The sequence below is a fragment of the Patagioenas fasciata genome, chromosome 12 (genome assembly GCF_037038585.1).
Source record: "Patagioenas fasciata isolate bPatFas1 chromosome 12, bPatFas1.hap1, whole genome shotgun sequence".
Classification (NCBI taxonomy): domain Eukaryota; kingdom Metazoa; phylum Chordata; class Aves; order Columbiformes; family Columbidae; genus Patagioenas; species Patagioenas fasciata.
Genome location: NC_092531.1, coordinates 4,373,070 through 4,391,539, shown reverse-complemented (window position 1 = coordinate 4,391,539; position 18,470 = coordinate 4,373,070). Strand labels below are relative to the sequence as shown.

Here is an 18,470-nt window from a genome sequence, read left to right as displayed (position 1 = left end):
CCGGAGGAGGGGAGCGCTTTGGGGGCTTCATCAGGGCTCTGGGACATGCAGAGGCAGGGGGCCCAGCGGCTGTGCCCCTTCAGTCCAGGGTGCCCCCACAGCCATGATCCGGGGGCCGACAGCTGCCTCCAGCCATCGATTTCTTTGTTATTTACCTCCCCTTTGCTCTCCAGCCCCGCTGCAGCGATGCTGGTGGGAGGGGGCACTAAGAAACCCCCCCACCCAGCACCCACCTCTGTGCTGCTGCTCCTTTTCTCTGGATTTATAATACATTAGATATATATTTTTAAAGAATGAGGGGAGGAAAGACTATCTAGAGGGTCCTGAGGGCCAGTGCCCTCCCCAAGAGTGTGTGCCCCCCCACCCTAGGAGTACTACCTAGAAAATTCTTCCAGTGCGATTCTCAGGGGAGCCCCCACTCCCAACGCTGGGTGAGGAGGGGGCAGCCAGGCGGGCTGGGGGTTGTGGGGCGAGGAAGCCCAAAAGGGGCTGAAGCTCTCGCGGGCACAGGCCATGGAGGCGATGGGGCTGTTGCTGCTCTACCGGTTCTCAGGGGTTTGCAGCTTGGAGAACGTGACCACAGCGTCGGGGACGTTGGGCAGCGTGGCCGGCGTGTTGCTGGGGGTGCACATCTGCGGGGGTGTCAGATCGGTCGTGAATGGTGTTTTGAGTCCCAACCTGGCAACCTCCCCATCGCTGGAGATCTGGCTGCATCCCACACCAGGGGATGCTCGAAGCCCAGCTCTGGTGGGTATTGGGGTACCCAGCTCTGCATGGTCTGGGTGACACCCCCAGAATGTGGGGGCTGCCTGGGAAGGATCTCCAGCCCAGGCAGGGCCAGCTCAGGCTGCAAAGAGCATTTTGGACCGTCCAGGGTGCTCAAAGCGTTGGGGTGCAGCGGGTTTGGGGAGGGGACACTGCTCTGATGCCAGCTGCCCCGTGCAGGGAGCGGCAGGGACAGGGTGATGCAATGAGGGGAGAAGGTGGCGCTGTGGCTCAGGGTCACGTCAGCGGAGCTGATCAGGAGCAGGCGTACCTTTAACCTTCTCAAAGATTTCTCCATGTAGCTTTTCAGCTGGTCCTTCTTGGCATGGAGTTCCCTCCACCGGCGGGCCATGTCGTTCATCTTCTCCTTGAAGGCCTGGCAGCACCAGAGCGAGCGTGACGTGGCCGCCCGCACCCGGAGTCACTCACCTACCCAGTGCTGCCGTCCTAAAAACCTCGACACCCCTACCATGCCCCAGCACCCTCCCATCTTTCTCACAGACTGTTAAGTATTACCTTGGTGGTCGGAGGCATTCTGAGAGAAGGGGTGAGGCAGAAGGAGGGACCTCAGGACTCAGAATGGGGAATGTAAAGGAAAAATGATAACATTCCTCCATACAGTCCTTTAGGGAGGATGTTAAGGTATTGGGGAAACTTGTGATGTACAAAAAGGAAGGGTAAATAGAAAATGATAAAGTATTGTGTTTTGTCTGGAAAAAATAGCCCATAATAGAGCGGAAGGTATTCTGACCAAAATACAGATCCGATGACAATTGGCTATACTATGATCTTAATTGGTACATAAAAAAAAAAAAAAAAAAAAAAACAAAAACCAAAGCAAAACACAAACTGTAGGGGGTTTAAATCTTCCTCCATACCAGGGTGGGTTCCAGTCCCTCCCTTGCTGCAGCATGTTTATGAGTGTAAAGTGTGTGGCCTGATCAGTGTAAAGGGCACATAAAAGGGGGTTGAAGTCTCTTTTGAGAATGGGAAAATATCCTTAAGACATAAACCGTTGACCAAGTCTGAGACTAGGACTGGATCCAGCCGCACATAAACTCCTCTCTGAAGGAGTTTAGAAAGCAAGGAGGTCCTTTCTGAACCTCGTGGCTCAACGGGAGGGTCTCCCTGAATTTTTTAGTGATGGGAAATAAAACTCGGCATAGAAAAGGGGACGTCCTGGGCTGAGGTATTGAAAAATTGGGAATTTTAGCTACAGTTGGGAGTAATTTAACTAAGGTGCTTGCAGAGCTGGTCTCTGCTTTCTGTATAACCTCTTGATTCCCTCCCCGACTTTCTTTGTTGTCCTTACTGCTTTTGCTGGGCTTTACCCTGGGATTGCTACAGTTATTTTGCAGTACAGCCAGCAGCAGATGTGTGTGTGTAGGGGAAGAAGTGTGAAGCGGGGGGATGTACATGTGAATGCCCTCCAGTGTTACATGGATGCACTCCCTGGCACCCTGGGGATTTGATTATGTGAGGAAATCCAACTCTTAAGGGAAGATGGGGATCGAGAGAGAAGGGGAGAAGGTGGCACTGTGCCTCAGGGTCATGTCAGCGGAGCTGATCAGGAGCAGGGGTACCTTTAACCTCCTCAAAGATTTCTCCATGTAGGTTTTCAGCTGGTCCTTCTTGGCATGGAGTTCCCTCCACCGGCGGGCTATGTCGTTCGTCTTCTCCTTGAAGGCCTGGCAGCACCAGAGCGAGAAGATTTAGACTGAAGTTGGTGATACAAGTGAGAGAATGGGAGAAAATGGAATGCTATTATTGTGGAAATGTGGGATATTTACCCCGAGGACGGCAACTGTTAGAAATGACTAAAGGAAGAAAACTCAATACACTTTGGAAAATCAGAGGGGCTGAAAATATTTGTGGTGTTTCTTTTTTGTGGGGCAACTTGTTTAAATCGCAAAGGGGCATGTAATTGGTAAAGTAGGAGGTAATGAGGTCTAGTTTTTAGTAAAAACAGAAGCTACCCTATCCCTTCTAAATTCTACCCTAAAAAGATCTAAAACTGAAGAAAGAGTTGTAATAAATGGGGTAGCAGGGAGGAAGGAGAGACAATTATGAATAAATTACTATCTGTGATAATAAGAATTAAAAGTGTATGGGGAAGGAATATATTAGTGGAAGATTCCCCAGCTTATTTATTAGAGAAAAATGTTTTACAGGCTCTGGGTGTGGAAGCACAGTTACTGCCTGGGGGGGTGATAAGGAGAAAATTAGAGAGCTATTCTATTACCTGGAAGTTTGTATTGGTTTTGGCCAGGGTGGAGTTAATGTTCTTTGTGGTACCTAGTATGGGACTATGTTTTTTGATTTGTGCTAAAAACAGTGTTGATAATACAGAGATGTTTTTGGTACTGTTGAGCAATGCTTGCACAGGGTGGCCTGTTCTGCCTCCCACACTGCTCCACCAGCAAGTGGGCTGGGGGGAAGCGACAGCCAGTGGCACACTTATCTAAGCTCTTAGAGCCAGTGTCTTGAGTGTGTGCAAACTGCAGCAGTCACCGCTCTTCTGGTGAAAGAAAGCAGGAAATTAAACCCTGCTACTTTCCTGTGGAGAGATGACAATGAGCTGCACCTCCTCATAGATGGGACTTCAGGGATAATTCGGGGGAAAAGACACAATGGGTGTGCCATCGTTGAAGGTGTGAGTGGTGAAATAAGAAACGGGCAGGTTACCTAATAACTGGTCAGCTCAAACATGCCAGCTATACGCTGTCAATCAGGCACTGCAAGTGTTAGATGGAAAAGAAGGTACCATCTGTAATGGTTCTAGATATGCATTTGGAGTAGTGCACACCTTTGGGAAAATCTGGGAAGAATGGGGTCTAATTAATAGCAAAGGGAAAGAATTGGTTCGGGAAGAACCAGTTGGACAAGTGTTACATAATCTGATGTCACCAATAGAAGTGGCTGTAGTACATGATGTCCATTAGGACATCAGAGGGGAAACTCCTTTTGTGTCAGGGGAAATTGGTTATCAGATGAAATGGCCTGAGAAGCAGCCTTAAAACCTGAAGTAATAACTGTAAGTTATCTCACGCTTGAGGTCCTGGCCTCACAGGAAATTCCAGTTTTTGATGAAAAATAAGAAGTCCTCCAAGAATTAGGAGCCAGGGAACAGAGTGGGAAATGGGTACTCCCAGATGGTAGAGAAATGTTAAATAAGCAAATCATGAGGGAGGTATTAGCGATTCTACATCAGGAGAGTTATTGGGGAACACAAGCAATGTGTGACGTAATACGGGAATTTATACTATAGCCAAGCAAATTTGTGAAAGATGGGTGGTTTGTAAAAGAATAAATAAAAAGGCACTTAAAAAGCAGCCTGCAGGAGGGCAGGGTCCAAGTTTACAACTCTGTCAAAATATTCAAGGTGATTTGCCTGTAGCTGGTCGAATTAAATACATACTAGTGTTGGTTGATCACCTTGCCAGATGGGGAGAAGCTTTCCTCCTGAGCACTGCCGCAGCAGCAGTGGTAGCAAAAGTTTAATAATAGGTGGACCTCCACAGTTTGAAACTAAGGATTTATTTCTCAAAAACTGTATACTCGGGTTGTCTTGCCTATCTTCTCTCAGGCACAAGGCCTTCTGGCACAAACTCTGCCTTTAGAGTTTGCAGCTCACAGGTTTCAGCCTGAAAACTGGGTCCTGGTCAAATCCTGGAAAGAAACGGAAGCTTCAGCCAGATTGGGAAGGAGCATTTCAAGTTCTGCTGCTCACCGAGACAGTGGTACAACCAGCTGAGAAAGGGTGGACTCATTAGACACGCATTAAAGAGCCAATCGAACCTCCAAAGGACAATGACGAGTGGCAAGTATTGACAACTGACGACCCCCTTAGACTAAATATACAGAGATGAAAATGAAATGAAACTTTTGGGGATTGTTAATCCTGTGTATGTAGAATTTACAAATGGGTTACTTAACAAACATCACTGAAACTGAAGGTTCCCTAACAATTTGAGTAGATGATTGCCACATCCTTAACTGTGGGGATGTACAGAGCTAAAGAGAATTGAGTTATGAAAAGAAACGTGTCCAAGGGGACTGAGTCTAAGGATGATTTAAATAAGTGCACAGTTTTTGTTGCTGTCTCTCATTGCCCCTCCTGGTACAGTGTTATTTGGACCACAGAGTTTAGGGGATGGACAGTGAGCAATGAACGGTTATAGAGTTGAAAAGAAAAATTACCCTATCTAAAGGACAATCTCTCCCAGGATGTGAGTCTCTGCAGTGCAACCCTTTGCTAATTGCAAGACAGAGAGCAGATGATTCAGTAAGTGGGGTTTATGGATCACAAATAGACATTAGTAGAAAAGATGCCCTGGGAAGGTTCAAAATATATGGAGGTACAAATGCCTGGGTAGAATGGATCAAATATATGGTGCAAAGCCTAAACAAGAGCAATTGCTATGCCTGTGCAGCAGGAAGGCCTGTGGCCCAAGTGGTACCCTTTCCCCTGGGGTGGAGCAAAGATTGACAGGGGATGGAGTGCATCTTAGCCTTATGCCAAGACTCTACGGCATGGAGAAATAAGTCATGTCATACTCTCTCCCTACTGTTTCCAGCTTTGCAGGGAAAAATATCAAAATTCCCCTGGCATTTTCAGGAATAATTGGAAATCATACTGCCTGTCTCTCACGACGGGGCAGGAATGATACCAAGTTCCTAGGAACATGAGTAGATGTGCAGAGACACGGGAAGTTGGTCCTCATATGTCCTCAAATGCTTCTTGAGTGGATCTTTGGTGGTACTGTGGGAAGATGACACTTCATTCCATTTTATCCCCCACTGGGAAGGTACCTGTGACATTGTACAATTGGAAATTCCTTTTACCCTGGCATTTGAACACTGTGATCCATCAGGGCAACAGAAAAAGGAGTTCAGGGCTTTCCTCTGATGACAGGGTTTATTTCAATTAGATTGGGGTCCCTAGAGGAGTCCCCAAGGAACACAAAGCAAGAAGTCAAGTTAGCTGCGGGTTCTAAGTCCGTTTTGTTTTGGTAGGTAACTACAAACAAGAATGTAGACGGGATAAATAACATTTATTTATAAGTTATACTAGACAAGCAGTTAAAGGAATCACCAAACAATTAGATGCTACTAGTAGAATGGCATGGGAAAATAACATGGTCCCAGATACGATGTTGGCAGAAAAAGGTGATACATGTCTAACCACAACTTCAGCAGAAGAATGGGCTGAGAATTCAGGTATAGATAGTCCACTCATGGGATTGTTAGAATCTTAGTTTGGAAAATTGAGAGAAATTACTTCTTTAATCGTAGTAACAGAAGCACTGATTTCTATAGCGTGCTACATCATTCCGTGTCTGCAAGGACTTGTTCAACACCTTATTGAGACAGCTCTATCAAAGCAAGTGCCTTTAGGGCCACTGCCATGCTCAGATAAAATGATCCTACTAAAAGAACAAGAAGAAAGAAGGAACAGCAAATGCATAACTCCAGAAGAAAAACGTGAAATCATCTTGTCTAGGCTTGAAGACTCCTATAGAACTGCATCATAAGAAAGTGCAAAACCTCCTCCATTTCAGTCCTGCAGCTCGGCACTACTTTTTCCTCTTCCCTCCCTTTGGCTTGCTCCCTTCGCTTTCTCCCTTTGTTCCATATCCTTCTTTCCGACTTGTCTCTTGGAGACTTTTGGCCACGCTGGACCCAAGTCTGGGGATGTTTTTGCAGCTTTTCAGAGGCCTCACTGCTGACAGGGGGGACAGCAGGCAGTGACAGGCCCGGGTCTGACAGGCTCCCCCTCTCCTAGGGGGCACTCGGCTACCACACCCAGCTGACATAGAACCTTTGTCGCAATGCCCGCTACCATGGTGAGGATGCGGGCACTCTGCCGGTGACAGAGACACAGCAGGACTTGGTGTCCGCTCAGCAATTTCTCAGTTCCCCAAAGAAGCTGAATTCTGCAAATTGCTGCTGTTGCTCTTGAAATGATGTCATCAGGTGGGTGTTTTGGTGTAATACACTGAAAACCAGAGCAGAAATGCTGAAATATTCCCATGGTATGCATGGTCTTAGGAGCAAAGCACCGTGACTCAGCCTAAGTAGATCTGCCACTTATTCTTTTGTACTGCCAGCAGATTGTGGAAGTAGAGTATAAAAACCATCCTTATGGAGAGATCTTTGTGTTTTAGCCTTGTCTAAGTGTCTCAAGTAGCCGGGGTTTCTGTTTGGGCCTAATCCATAAGGTCTGATGGCTTTCCTCCTCATCTCAAAATGAATGTGGTACAAAATATGTAACCAAGGAAATGTCCTTTGGCCTAGCCTTGCCTTGCCTTGCCTTATTTCCTTCTCATCCTTTTCTCTGTCCCAGCCTGTCAAGGGTTAGGATTGTGTGGTGACAATCAAACCCTGGCAGATGTATTGTTAACCTCCTCTCTCCCCACTTCCCCCTTTTGCCCCTCCCTCTCCCCCCTTCACACTCAGGGCAGGCGATTGGGAGGGAAAGAAGGACAGAGAGAAGAGAGTTGGAAAAGTTAAAGATGTTTTACTAATGCTACTACTAAGAATAGAGAAAATAATACAAAATATACAAAACCAATCTTGTAAGTCTCAGCAACTGCAGAGCCAGCACCCAAAGTCCTGGATTAGGCTCTGTAGCCAACCGGAGCTGGATTCAGTCTGTCACTAGGCCTCAGTTCACAGGGACGACCAGCAAGGTCCTCTCCTAATGTCAGCCATGAGGAAAAAAGGGAAAAAGGAACGAGATCCTCGTGATCTCCCACTTTTATATGAAGTATTCATGTGAATGGAATGTTATACACCGTTGGTCAGTCTCTCGGTCATCAGTTTTCTCGTTGCCCCTCTCGCGAGATGTCCATCCGTGCTTATCAATAAGTTTGCATTCCATTGCTGGGTTTAACCAAAACATGTGTTGGGTTCTCCAGGAAAATGCAGCTAACATGAAGGCTTTAGCTGACAGGCAAATTCACTAAAAGAGAAACTTGTTTTTAACAAAACCAGGACACAGCCTTTCTCACTAACCCCTCGTCTGGCTGCATGTCTCTTCTTTCCTCTCTCCTTTTCTCAAACTCTCCTGCTTCCTGGCTCTTGTCTTTCAATTCCTCCATTTCAGTCCTGCAACCCGGCACTAGTTTTTCCTCTTCCCAACCTTTGTCCTGCTCCCTTAAACAGATATCCACAAAGAAAACAGGTTAATGAGGAAAACATCTTGTGGACTTCAGCAAGTTTTCTGACCTGTGTGTTATCAGGTAACTCTCTCAGCCTGTTGAAGTTCAAACTGTTCACCTGTAGAACTGTCTGAAATGATCTAATGATCTCTTGTTGAGATTTATTTTTGTCCTTTTCTTCTGGCCTTAAAACCAACATTAGTTGCAACAAGGTGTTATATTTCAAGATTCTATTCTCCGAACACTTTTCCCAGTCATTTAGCTTATACAGCAGCCAACACTAATTTCGGTATTTAACGAGATCATATTTTCTCGTATTTCCAAGTGCTTTCCTATGTTCTAAAACACCTCCCAGTACCGATGACTTAGGAACACGACTGAAAACCGTCATTTCTGACCCCATCTCGTAAGTAAACCCCTTGAGAAGAGGGAGCGGGGAGGGGAAGCACAGGGCTGCTGGCAGCGCGAGTGGGAAAAGTGGGGAGAAGGTTTTACGGCGCACTTAAAAACAACCAGTAAAACAATTAACTCACATTCCTGACAAGCTGCTGGATTTGCAGAGAGGCAACACACAGAAGCACATAATATGTACTGTAAAACTCGCAGATAACACGTTGATAGCAAGCATTAGCATTCTCTACTGCAAATTTCAACACCAGTGCTTCCTTATCTTCTAAGTTTTCAACCTGCTTATTGATGGCCTCTTGAAGATGGTCAGTCAATTGCATGTAATTCTCACTGGGACCCTGATAATAGTTGTAAATAATTAGGCTGCTTTGTTGGTTTCAGACACCTCTACTATAGCTTGATAGGCAAGGTCTGCTGACTGCCTCAGGATTTCAGAAGCTCATAGCGCCTGTAATTGTGGTGTGTCAATTAGTGTCTGTTCCAGGAGCTGGGGGATACCTGCCCCTTTCAACGAGTCCTCGTCATTCTGTCCTAAATGATCTAGAGCTGTTACATTGCACAGGTCTAATTTTGCTTGAGTCTTTCATGGTCTTACCTGATCTCGGGGCAACCCGTACACATACTCTTTTTCCTGTTAACTTTTGAAGAAAATGCTGCAAACCCCCATCCCCATCCGAGTCATCAGATAACACGGACTTGAACGGTGCTGGAGAATCACTGGTAACAAGGGGTTCGGAACAGTGCACATTCTCGCCAATACTTTCTAGCATCATAATTATTCGTATAACCTGAGTCCCCAGGTGCACTCCCCTTCCCATCACGATCAGCGGGTATGTTCAGCCAGAGACCGACAGAAGGGAGCATCAGAGGGTGAAATGTCCTGTGGAAGGAGCAGAAAGTTACTATCCTCTGTAGGTTTCTCCCCACCTGGCCCATGAATACCTCTGCTTTATTTTGGGCAATGGACCTTGTTCAAATGCCTTGTTCTGGGGAAAAAATAAAATGAGTGTTTTTAAAAAGAGCTATTTTTTTTAGCGAATGACAGACTTCAGTGCCACACAGGGAACCATGGGCAGTGCAGTGATCAAACATCCCTGAGGACGTACCTCAGCTTCAGTGTCTTTGCATCTGGTGTTTGGGGAGAGAAGGAGCAAACTCAGGCCCTGAGCTCTGAGACCATGGGACGTGGATGGGGGGGAGTGCAGAAATACCTGCCCAAGACAGCAGAGAGCACAGGACACTGGGGCTGGATTTTAGCAGAGGAAAAATGGGGAAAAACCAGAGGAAGGGAAAGAAATCTGCATTTGTTCAGATTTCCTTCAGTGCTGAAGGGTCCTGGTGCTGGACACAGTGGTCAGTCCCCCTCGCCGGTGAGCGGGCATCACCCGCTTCGTTTGCCAAGGAACCGCCGGAGCATAATGCAGCTGCTCCTGGCAACCATTCCACACCAGCTGGGCACCAGCAGCTGGTGGCCACAGGCAGGACCGAGGCGAGGAAGGTCCTGGGAAAGCAGAGGGAAGAGGCACCCAGGGGCTCATCCCCTGCCTGGCTGTCTCTCCCAGGCTTGCAGAGCAGTTCCTGGGTGACCCGGTAGAGCAGCAGTGCCAGGAGGACCTGGGCTTTCTGGGCCCTGCTGGTGGCTGAAGCGATGACCGCCAAAGATGAGGAGGACCTGCCGGCCTATTTCCTCAAGCAGTACAGGCAGAACCTCCTGCCCTTGCTCAGGTGAGGGGACTCCTCCACCCACCTCCATGCCCTCCATCCTCTTCTCCTGTTTCCTCCATCCCTCCTTCCCCCACGATGGCAAACTCCCCGATCTCCACCGCTTCAGTCTCCTCTCCTCCCTCCCTTGCCCAGCCCTGTTCCTCCCTGTGACCCCCCTTGCTTTGTCAGAGGGTTCCGTGCTGGAGATGCCGTGCTGCCAGATGGGATCTGAGATGGTGCTGGGTTGCTCTGGCCCGTCATCCCACTCTGGACACAGTCCAGCACCCTGCCCAGGCACCAGACCCAGCGTGTAACCTTGATGGAAACTTGTGTGGCAGGAAACACAGGCTGACAGAGGAGGGCTCCCTGTCTCCATTTGTTCACCTCCAGGAGAAGAGGAAAGAAGCCGAACAGGTGCAAAAGGCTCTGGAAGAGAAGCAAGAGGTGAGAAAGATAGGAGGGTGCTGGGGCATGGTAGGGGTGTTGTGTTTTGTTGGAGGGCAGCAACGGGCAGGTGAGTGGCTCCGGGTGCGGGCGGCCACGTCACGCTCGCTCTGGTGCTGCCAGGCCTTCAAGGAGAAGATGGCTGACATAGCCCGCCGGTGGAGGGAACTCCATGCCAAGAAGGACCAGCTGAAAAGCTACATGGAGAAATCTATGAGGAGGTTAAAGGTACGCCTGCTCCTGATCAGCTCCGCGGACGTGACCCTGAGCCACAGCGCCACCTTCTCACCTCCCCTGGGGAGACAGTCTTGGGCCAGCACTTCTGTCCAAGCCTCCCTTGAGCCTGGCGGGGTGAGGAACAGGACTGGCAGGGCATGGGGGTTTGTACTGCAGATGGGGAAAGCCCTGATAGCGCTTGGGCAGCAGGGAGCTTGTCCAGTACCAGTGTGATCTCCTGAGGGCCCCAAACATCCCCCAAGAAGGATCTCAGCCTGTCCCCACTGTTGACACCCAGGTGACTCCCAAGGGCAGATCCCAGTAGGTCTGAAAAGCAGAGTTCTGTCCCAGGTGCCTGTCTCCAAGAGCCAAGGGTCAGTGCAAGAGGGGTGGCCGTGTGTTGTGGGGGCGAAATTTAGGGTTCTGCTTACTGCAGAACAATGCTTAGATGTCTCAAAGAGAAGTGCGACGTGGAAGAGTTCGGTGGCAGGTTCACTCTGTTATTCACTGCGTGGGGGAAATATGTCAAGCCGAACACTGCTGACCTTCTCTCCAGGAGCCTGCACCCTGATAACCGTTCACTCTGGAGTCTGTGTCTCGAGCTCCAGAGGTGAACTTTCAGGTGAGGCCGTATCCGTCACAGTGCGAACTCTCAGGATTCTTCTCTCCCTGAGAACAGTTTGCTGCAGAATCTGTATTTTGGAGCTCTGGAAGCAAACTTCCAGGGCAGGCCTGTACCACACCATGTTGAACAGGGAGGGAAGATGTTCCCCAGGGTGCTGCAGCACTGCTCTGTCCCCTGTGAGTGTATCTCCTCCCAGTGCTGCTGGGTGACCCAGCTCCATCTGCCCTTGCCTTCCTTTCCTTCTGTGTGTGTGTGTATTGGTGGGGGAAACATCACTAGGAAGATGATCAGCTGCGAGTCCAAGCTCTGAAGAAAGCCGTGAGAGAAAGAGAGAAGAAAACACAAAAGGAGATGGAGCTTTTGAGGGCTAAGAAGAAACTCAAAGCCCTGAAAAAGAAACACCAGAAGCTCAGCAGCCAAGTGCAGAAGCACTCCATCTTCAAAAACTACCTGGAGGATGTGGTGAAGATCTCCCCACAGGTGAGTTTGGACATGAGAGACAGATCATGGCCTCAGGGAGGGCTGTATGTGGATGTTAAACCTGGAGGAGATAAGGCAAGTCCAGGGAAATCATGACACTTGGTCAAACCCAGACACCTCAGGTGGGATGGGAGGAGGTTCCCTGCAAGCCAGGTGAGCCAAGGGGACCAGAGTGAGGGGAGGAAAAGCAGAAAAGGAGATGAAGGCTTGAGAAAACCCAAGAAAAAGTGTTAGAAGGGGGAACAGCACAGAGCTGAGGGGCATGGGGACCCCTTTGTGTCACTGTTTCACGTGACATGGATGGTTTGGGAGAAGGGCCAAGCTGCCCAAGAATGGGAGCCCAGGCAGCTGTCGGGAAAGCTGAGCCCTCTCTCAAGGGTGTGCGGGCGTCCCTCCCTGCATCGCTTGCACTCCTGCGGCCCGGCTGCCCCACTCCCATGGCTGGGTGACTTGGCCCTGGCAGCTGCACTTGTGCTTTGTTTCCTATCAGAGCACTGGGGGGTGGTACAACATCTCCCCTTGCTGCTGGCAGTGGCAGCTCTGGGACCAGCACAATGGGGCCATCAAACAGGGAATGTGGCGACGCTCACAAACCAACTGGAGCAGCAGGCTCGCCAAGAGGGGAAATCTTTCAGCTGGGGGAGGTGTTGTCCCTGGTCAGGACAGGGTGCCAAACAGCACGAGACTTGCAGTCATGAGGGGAGGGCAGGGGCATTACTAAACCCAGGATCCTTGTGCTGCAGTTTGAGGACATCCAGGACGTCATTTCCCGCTACAAGCTGCTGGTGAGGACGCGCAAGGACCTGTAGCAGTCCCAAGAGAAGGACAGGGAAATGATGGAGCAAGCCAAGGTGCTCCTGGATCAGTACGAGGCAGAGAAAGCAGCTGAGATCCTGCAGTGCCGAAATGAGCTGGAGCAGCTCCAGCGACGTTTTGTGCAGGCTCAAAGTGATGTCCGCTTCTGGGTGAGGAACTGCGGGATGGGCAGGGGAAGATCTCCAAGGCCTGGCTGGGTGAAGCCACAGGGTCATGGCAAGGCACAGTGGCAGACTTTGTAATTGGAGGAGATGCCTCATTTCATCCCTGCAGCAGGGGGTGCAGAATGACAAATGACAGACCAGGTCTGGAGCAGGTTATGTCAGGGCTTAAAACAAGGCCCTCACAAAACCGCCAGGATCTTTCCCTTCTTGTTTGAACTCACAGTCAAAAGAGATCTGCTACCCAGTCCTTGGGGAGGTTTGCCTCGGCACAGACCCCAAGCTTGCTCCATCACACGCCTGTTGGGTTTGTGTAGCCTGGTCAGACTCATTTCCATTCACCATTCCTTGCAGTATCATCCCTGTCATGGGGCTTCAGTGTGGACCGTCTCGTGGTCTCCACTGTTCATGGCTCGGGCCTCAGAGTGAAGCTGGTGTTGCTGATTTTTTTATTTGTTTTCATCCTTTGCACAGCATCTGCACACCAGGGCTCACCCCTTCTCCTCCCTCCTTCCCAGTCCAACAGTGACCCAACCGGTGGTCATCTGGGCTGTACCAAGGCACATGAATGTGTAGAAACGCGCGCAGCTCTGCTGGCCTCTGTTCCCTTTGCATCACTCTGAGGGGGCCTTGCCAAATTCCCTTCCTGGATACTCCAGGCTGCAGGAGTTGAGTCCCACCAGGCAAAGCTGGAAAGCGCGTGGTCTGGGCAGGTGGTGGTGGGATGCGCTGCCCCCAGGGTGTCAACTATTGGGGTATCTGGAGGACCCACTAGAAGGAGGGGTGCAGGAGCTGGCAGAGAGATGGGGCTGCTCAAGGAGCAGCTGTGGTAGTTCCTGGATCTGCTTCCACCACACCAAGCTGAACCAGCTCCAGCATAGCCCTGGGTGAGGACAGGTTCTTCCTAGCAAAACAAAGGAGTGTGGAAGCCAGGCTCTCCAGCACTGAAGCAGCATCTTTGCTGGGACATATCACCATGCTGTGTGTCTCTCCTTCTCCTCCCCTCCTCAGACTGCTCGCTGGGCTGACATCCAGAACAGGAATGCCAAGAATGCCCTGATGCTGATGACTATGAAGATGGCCGTCCACAACCTCTTCCAGTGCGTGAACACGCAGCTGAAAGCCAAAGTGCAAGTGCCGGAGGATGACAGCCTCAGACAGCTGGACATGGTAGAACCAAGCCAGACTCCCTCCCTGCCCAGAAAGAGGAGCAGTAATGACCCTCAGCTGCCCAAAGGGAGGGGAAAGCCCAGAGAAATCAAGGTGCCCAACAGACACTTCCCTTTCCCCCTGGGCTGTCTCTTGGGCATGGGGAATGGGCGGAGGACACCAGGCAAACCTGTCTCGTCCCAGGAGGCAGAGCAGGGGGTGGATGCCTGTTGGGAGCTGGGCAGGCTGGGGCAGGGGGTGCAGATCCACCCATGGCTATAGTCTGGCTTCATTCACCCCTCTGAGTCACCTGTAAAAGCCCATTGTGGTGGTGCAGATCCAGCAGGGCAATTGCCTTCATCCTCCTGCTCACTTTGGTTGGTGAAATTTGCACTCCAAAAGGGCCAATGGGCTCCTCTCTGCCTCCTGTTCCCACCCCTGCTGTGACCTCTACCATCTCTCTTCCCTACCTTAGATTCAGCAGTCTGTCCTGGACCTCAAAGGCATCGTTACGGAGGTGAAACGGAAGGGCATGGAGAGCCACCGGCGAGCAGCTAAGTGCGAGCATTAAGGGCAAGAGGTGCAGAAATCATCCAGGAGCCAAGCTTCCAACAGACATTTGTAGTGGCAGAGCCGCCCCCCTGCCCCGGGGGATGGGGTTGTCCCCAGCCTGGCTGAGAGGTGAAGCCAGAGGCAAAAGAAACTGAAGGAGCACCATTAGAAGGTAATAATGAGTGAGCAATCGCTGAACACATGCGTGCAGAGCGCTGGACAGTACATGCAGCCTATCATGTTATTGTATAGCACGAGTTACAACCAATCACGTTGTTGTAAGGCGCGTGGACAGGGCAGCTTTGCTATAAAGCCAGCCCGGTCCGACAATAAAGCGAACTCTGTGAACATCCCATTGGTGTGTCAGGTTCCGTGTCTCGCATGGAAAAAGCAACATTTCTGCTTTGCTGTAACGTGGGGGAGCCCCTCGCTGCCCCCCTAATTGGCTTGTGGGAGTCAGCAGCGTGGAAGGGAACTAAAGCCTTGGAGCAAATGTCCTGCTTGCACTGAGAGCCTGCGGCCACCAGCCAAAATACCCTGGGTCTGTCCCCACGGGGCAGCCACCCCCTGGCTCAGCACCGCCTTGTCCTCTTAGTCCCTGCAGCAGGACGAGCAGCTCAAGTGCCTCCAGGCCAGCATCATGCAGCTCCAAAAGGACTATGAGAAGTTCAGCTCGGCCCTTGCACACCTCCAGCAGGATGGCCAGCAGGAGCAGAAGGACATCAAGGTGGGTGGCTGTAACCCGCAGGCAGAGCCCAGGCTGGGACCCCAAGGGATCTGTCCCCCTGCCACCCTCCTCGCAGCCCTGCACAGCTTCCCGATGCCTTTCCTGGAGGTTTCTGATGGGGTGGGGAGGGGAGGCAGGGGGTGCTCGGCTGGCCGGGGGGCAGCTCCGACCCTGCCGTGGCGTCACGGGCTGCTGTCTGCCTTGGGAGGCTCTGTCCCAGGCCCTGGAGAGGCTCAAGAAGCAGAAAGCAGACAAGGAGCAGCTGCTGGTGCTGAGAATCGATGAGGTAGGGGCTCGAGGGGCCCTGGTGCCAGCCAAGGGTGTCCCGGGCAGGGTGACAAACACCCCTTGTCCCTTGGGTGCCGGCTGGCAGAACCAACCAGGGGGAGGGAGGATTTCCAGCCCGGTTGCGGGTCCCTTGCCAGGTCCCTCTGTGACCCCGAGTGCCTTTGGCTGGTGGGAGCAACCCCACGGGGGTGATAGGGTGAACAGGGCCACGTAGCCACTTCTCCCTCTCGCGTTGTCCCTGGATCCTGTCCCCACCGCTCTCCTGCCTTTCCCCGTTGCTAGAAAGCAGACAAAGCCGCCCTGGCTGACAAAGTCAGTCGAAGGCAGTTTGAGGCGTGCGAGGAGCGGCTGAACAAGGCGGTGGAGGAGGTGACGAGCCGGGTGACGGGCCAGGAGGAGGGCTGGCACCGGTTCCAGAAAGAGCTGCAGAGACAGATGGACTGCAAGGTGAGGGCTCGTCCCCTCCACGCAGAACTGGCACCTTGGGGGCCTGGCAGCCTGAGGCAGCATCCTTGCGAGGGTGCCCCCTCCCGGCTGTCCCCCTGGGGACCGCCATGTCCCATCCTGGGGTAGATGGCTGAGGGTGTCACCCATCCACAGCTGGACCGCTGGGAGCTGGGGGCATTCCGGGAGCAGCAGGAGGAGCGGTGGAAGAGTCTCAGCGGGCAGCTCCAGAAGGCGCTGCAGCCAGAGCGTGACAATGCCGCTGGGATTAGGAAGTGAGTGCGATGGGGACAGCGGTGCCTTTGGCAGTGCCGGCCCTGTTCCTGCTGGCTGTCCCAGCTCGTGCCGCTGTGGTACCCTGGCGTGGGAGCCATGTGGGCAGCGCCCCTGGGGATGCTGAGCAAGTGGCTGTGCCTTGTGCTCCTGCCAGCTGCAGCTTCCCAGTGATGGAGGGGGCACAATGAGGGGGCACATGTGGGAGGAGCCCTCCTGAACCAATCTTGGGGGGTGGGTGCAGAGGCTTTTTGTGGCAGGGGACGGTGTGCAGGTGGGGCTGTGCCCCCCAGGAGCTCCCCAGCCCTTTTCTCCCCTCTCCAGGCAGCTGCTGCCTGGTTTCCACTGCCTGTCCTGCGACCGGCCCCTCCACATGCTGGTGCCTGTATTAGCAATCAGGACACATAACCACGGGCGTAGTTATATGCGATGCTTTATTTCAGCGCTGGGAAACCAGGGGTTCGCACCCAAAACTGGCTTCCATCGTCAGTTTAGGTTACACAGTATTTATGCAGTCCATTTACATACATATTCATATATTCATTAGGATCATTAGAATATGTAACAGTTGCTCAACATTTATTGCAACATCGATTGCAACACCTTGGAACTACTTTGATCATGCGCAGTGTCCTCTGGTGGTCTTTCAGGGGGTCTTCAGGATGAAGTAAGTAGTCTTCATCGCCTCTGTCCTTTTCACCTTTTGATGCGGCACATGCGCACTACTCTATAATTGCACAACTGCTGACTAGCTTAATTTCCAGAGGTACTGTATATATTTCTCCTCATTCTAAGCATATTTGGTCTAAGATAAACGCTAGGTTGATAAGATAAAGGTATGCTCAATTCCCTTATTAGGTAAAACACGGTATGCAAAGGTTGAATCAGCCTGGTACCCATCCCAGAAAAGAACATCTTGTAAAATTGATCCTGTTAGTCTCCTATTAAGATTGACTGTGTTGACTGTATTAGTATAATCCCCTATAAAATTGATTCTATCTCTAACATGTCCCCCCTTTGAGAATGCTTTTCTATTCTTAGACAATGCATTCTCACCTTAATCAACTATTTTGATTATTCTTCATAAGCTGGAGGGTTTTCGAATACAGGATTATCATAATTCCTGCTCGAGACACTAAAAATGCGATCACTTGTTTGACTAAGTACACGCCTAATACCTACATACAATAAGCAAAGAAGCACAATCACAATTTCAAGTACCACTACACTTTCTAGTAGTGAATGTACCCATCCTCCCAAATTTAAGCCAAATGTATTCAACAGAGCGCCTATCCAGCTCTGTTCTGCATCCTGCTTTTCTTTTTGCAGCTCCATCTCTGTTTGGGTCAGTTGGGAAATGTCCTTCTCAACTTCTGAAGTTACGTTTGGAATATGGATGCAGCAATGATCAATTCTGTCTTTCAAATATCCACAGACACCATTTTCTTTCAGTAACATTATGTCGAGTGCCATTCTATTCTGCAAGGTCATTTTAGTCGTAGCCTGTAATTGTATATTAAGTTCCCGAAAACCCTTTTTAGTTATTCTAGCCAATTGATCCATTTGCCCAATCAATTTATCAATCATTTCTCTATTTCTGTAGGCCGCAATTGGTGCAAAGAAAGATTCTAGTGCCCAGCCAAATTTAACACTGCTTGATGGTTCGTGCCACACATCTTCATCTACCTCTCGTTTGTGCCTAACCTGTAGAAGTTCTTGCCTATTTTTCAAGGGTGACTTTTTCCAAATAGGACATAGGGTCGGCAGTCCCAGAGTAATTTCCCTTACTGGTCCTCCTATTGGTAGGTGAGTTGTCCAGGTCCCATCACTTAAGGCCCAAACCAGATGTCCCACACTACCTATAACGCCTCTACAATCAGTTCTATCTCCATCAATGCCTATTTTGGTTGCTTCCTTTGGATCCAATTGTTTCTGACAAATGCAACCTGCAATTGTTGCAACTTTAATGATGGACAGAGGTATTTCTTTTACATCTGTCTGGCAGGTTATTACTTGTGAACAATTCCACCATGGTACTGTTGTTCCTCCTGTTACATTGGACCACCGTACACACCATGGAAATGCTTCACTATATTGGTATTGTTGTACAATACTCAGTGTCCACATGTTATTCCATGATTCAGTTCTATTTTTGCTATTTTGATCTTTGCATTCCCACTAAGTACGTTCAACCTTTTCATTTACCGTCTCTTTGGTCCAGCTTTCATAGGTGCACTTGGTTTTCCACCCAGCAC

The 18,470-nt window shown here is 50.3% G+C and overlaps 1 pseudogene; it reads left to right on the top strand.

Annotated features, from left to right (window-relative positions):
- Positions 1 to 9,984: 9,984 nt before the first annotated feature.
- On the top strand, positions 9,985 to 16,623 carry LOC139828995 (coiled-coil domain-containing protein 42-like; annotated as a pseudogene).
- Positions 16,624 to 18,470: the final 1,847 nt, after the last annotated feature.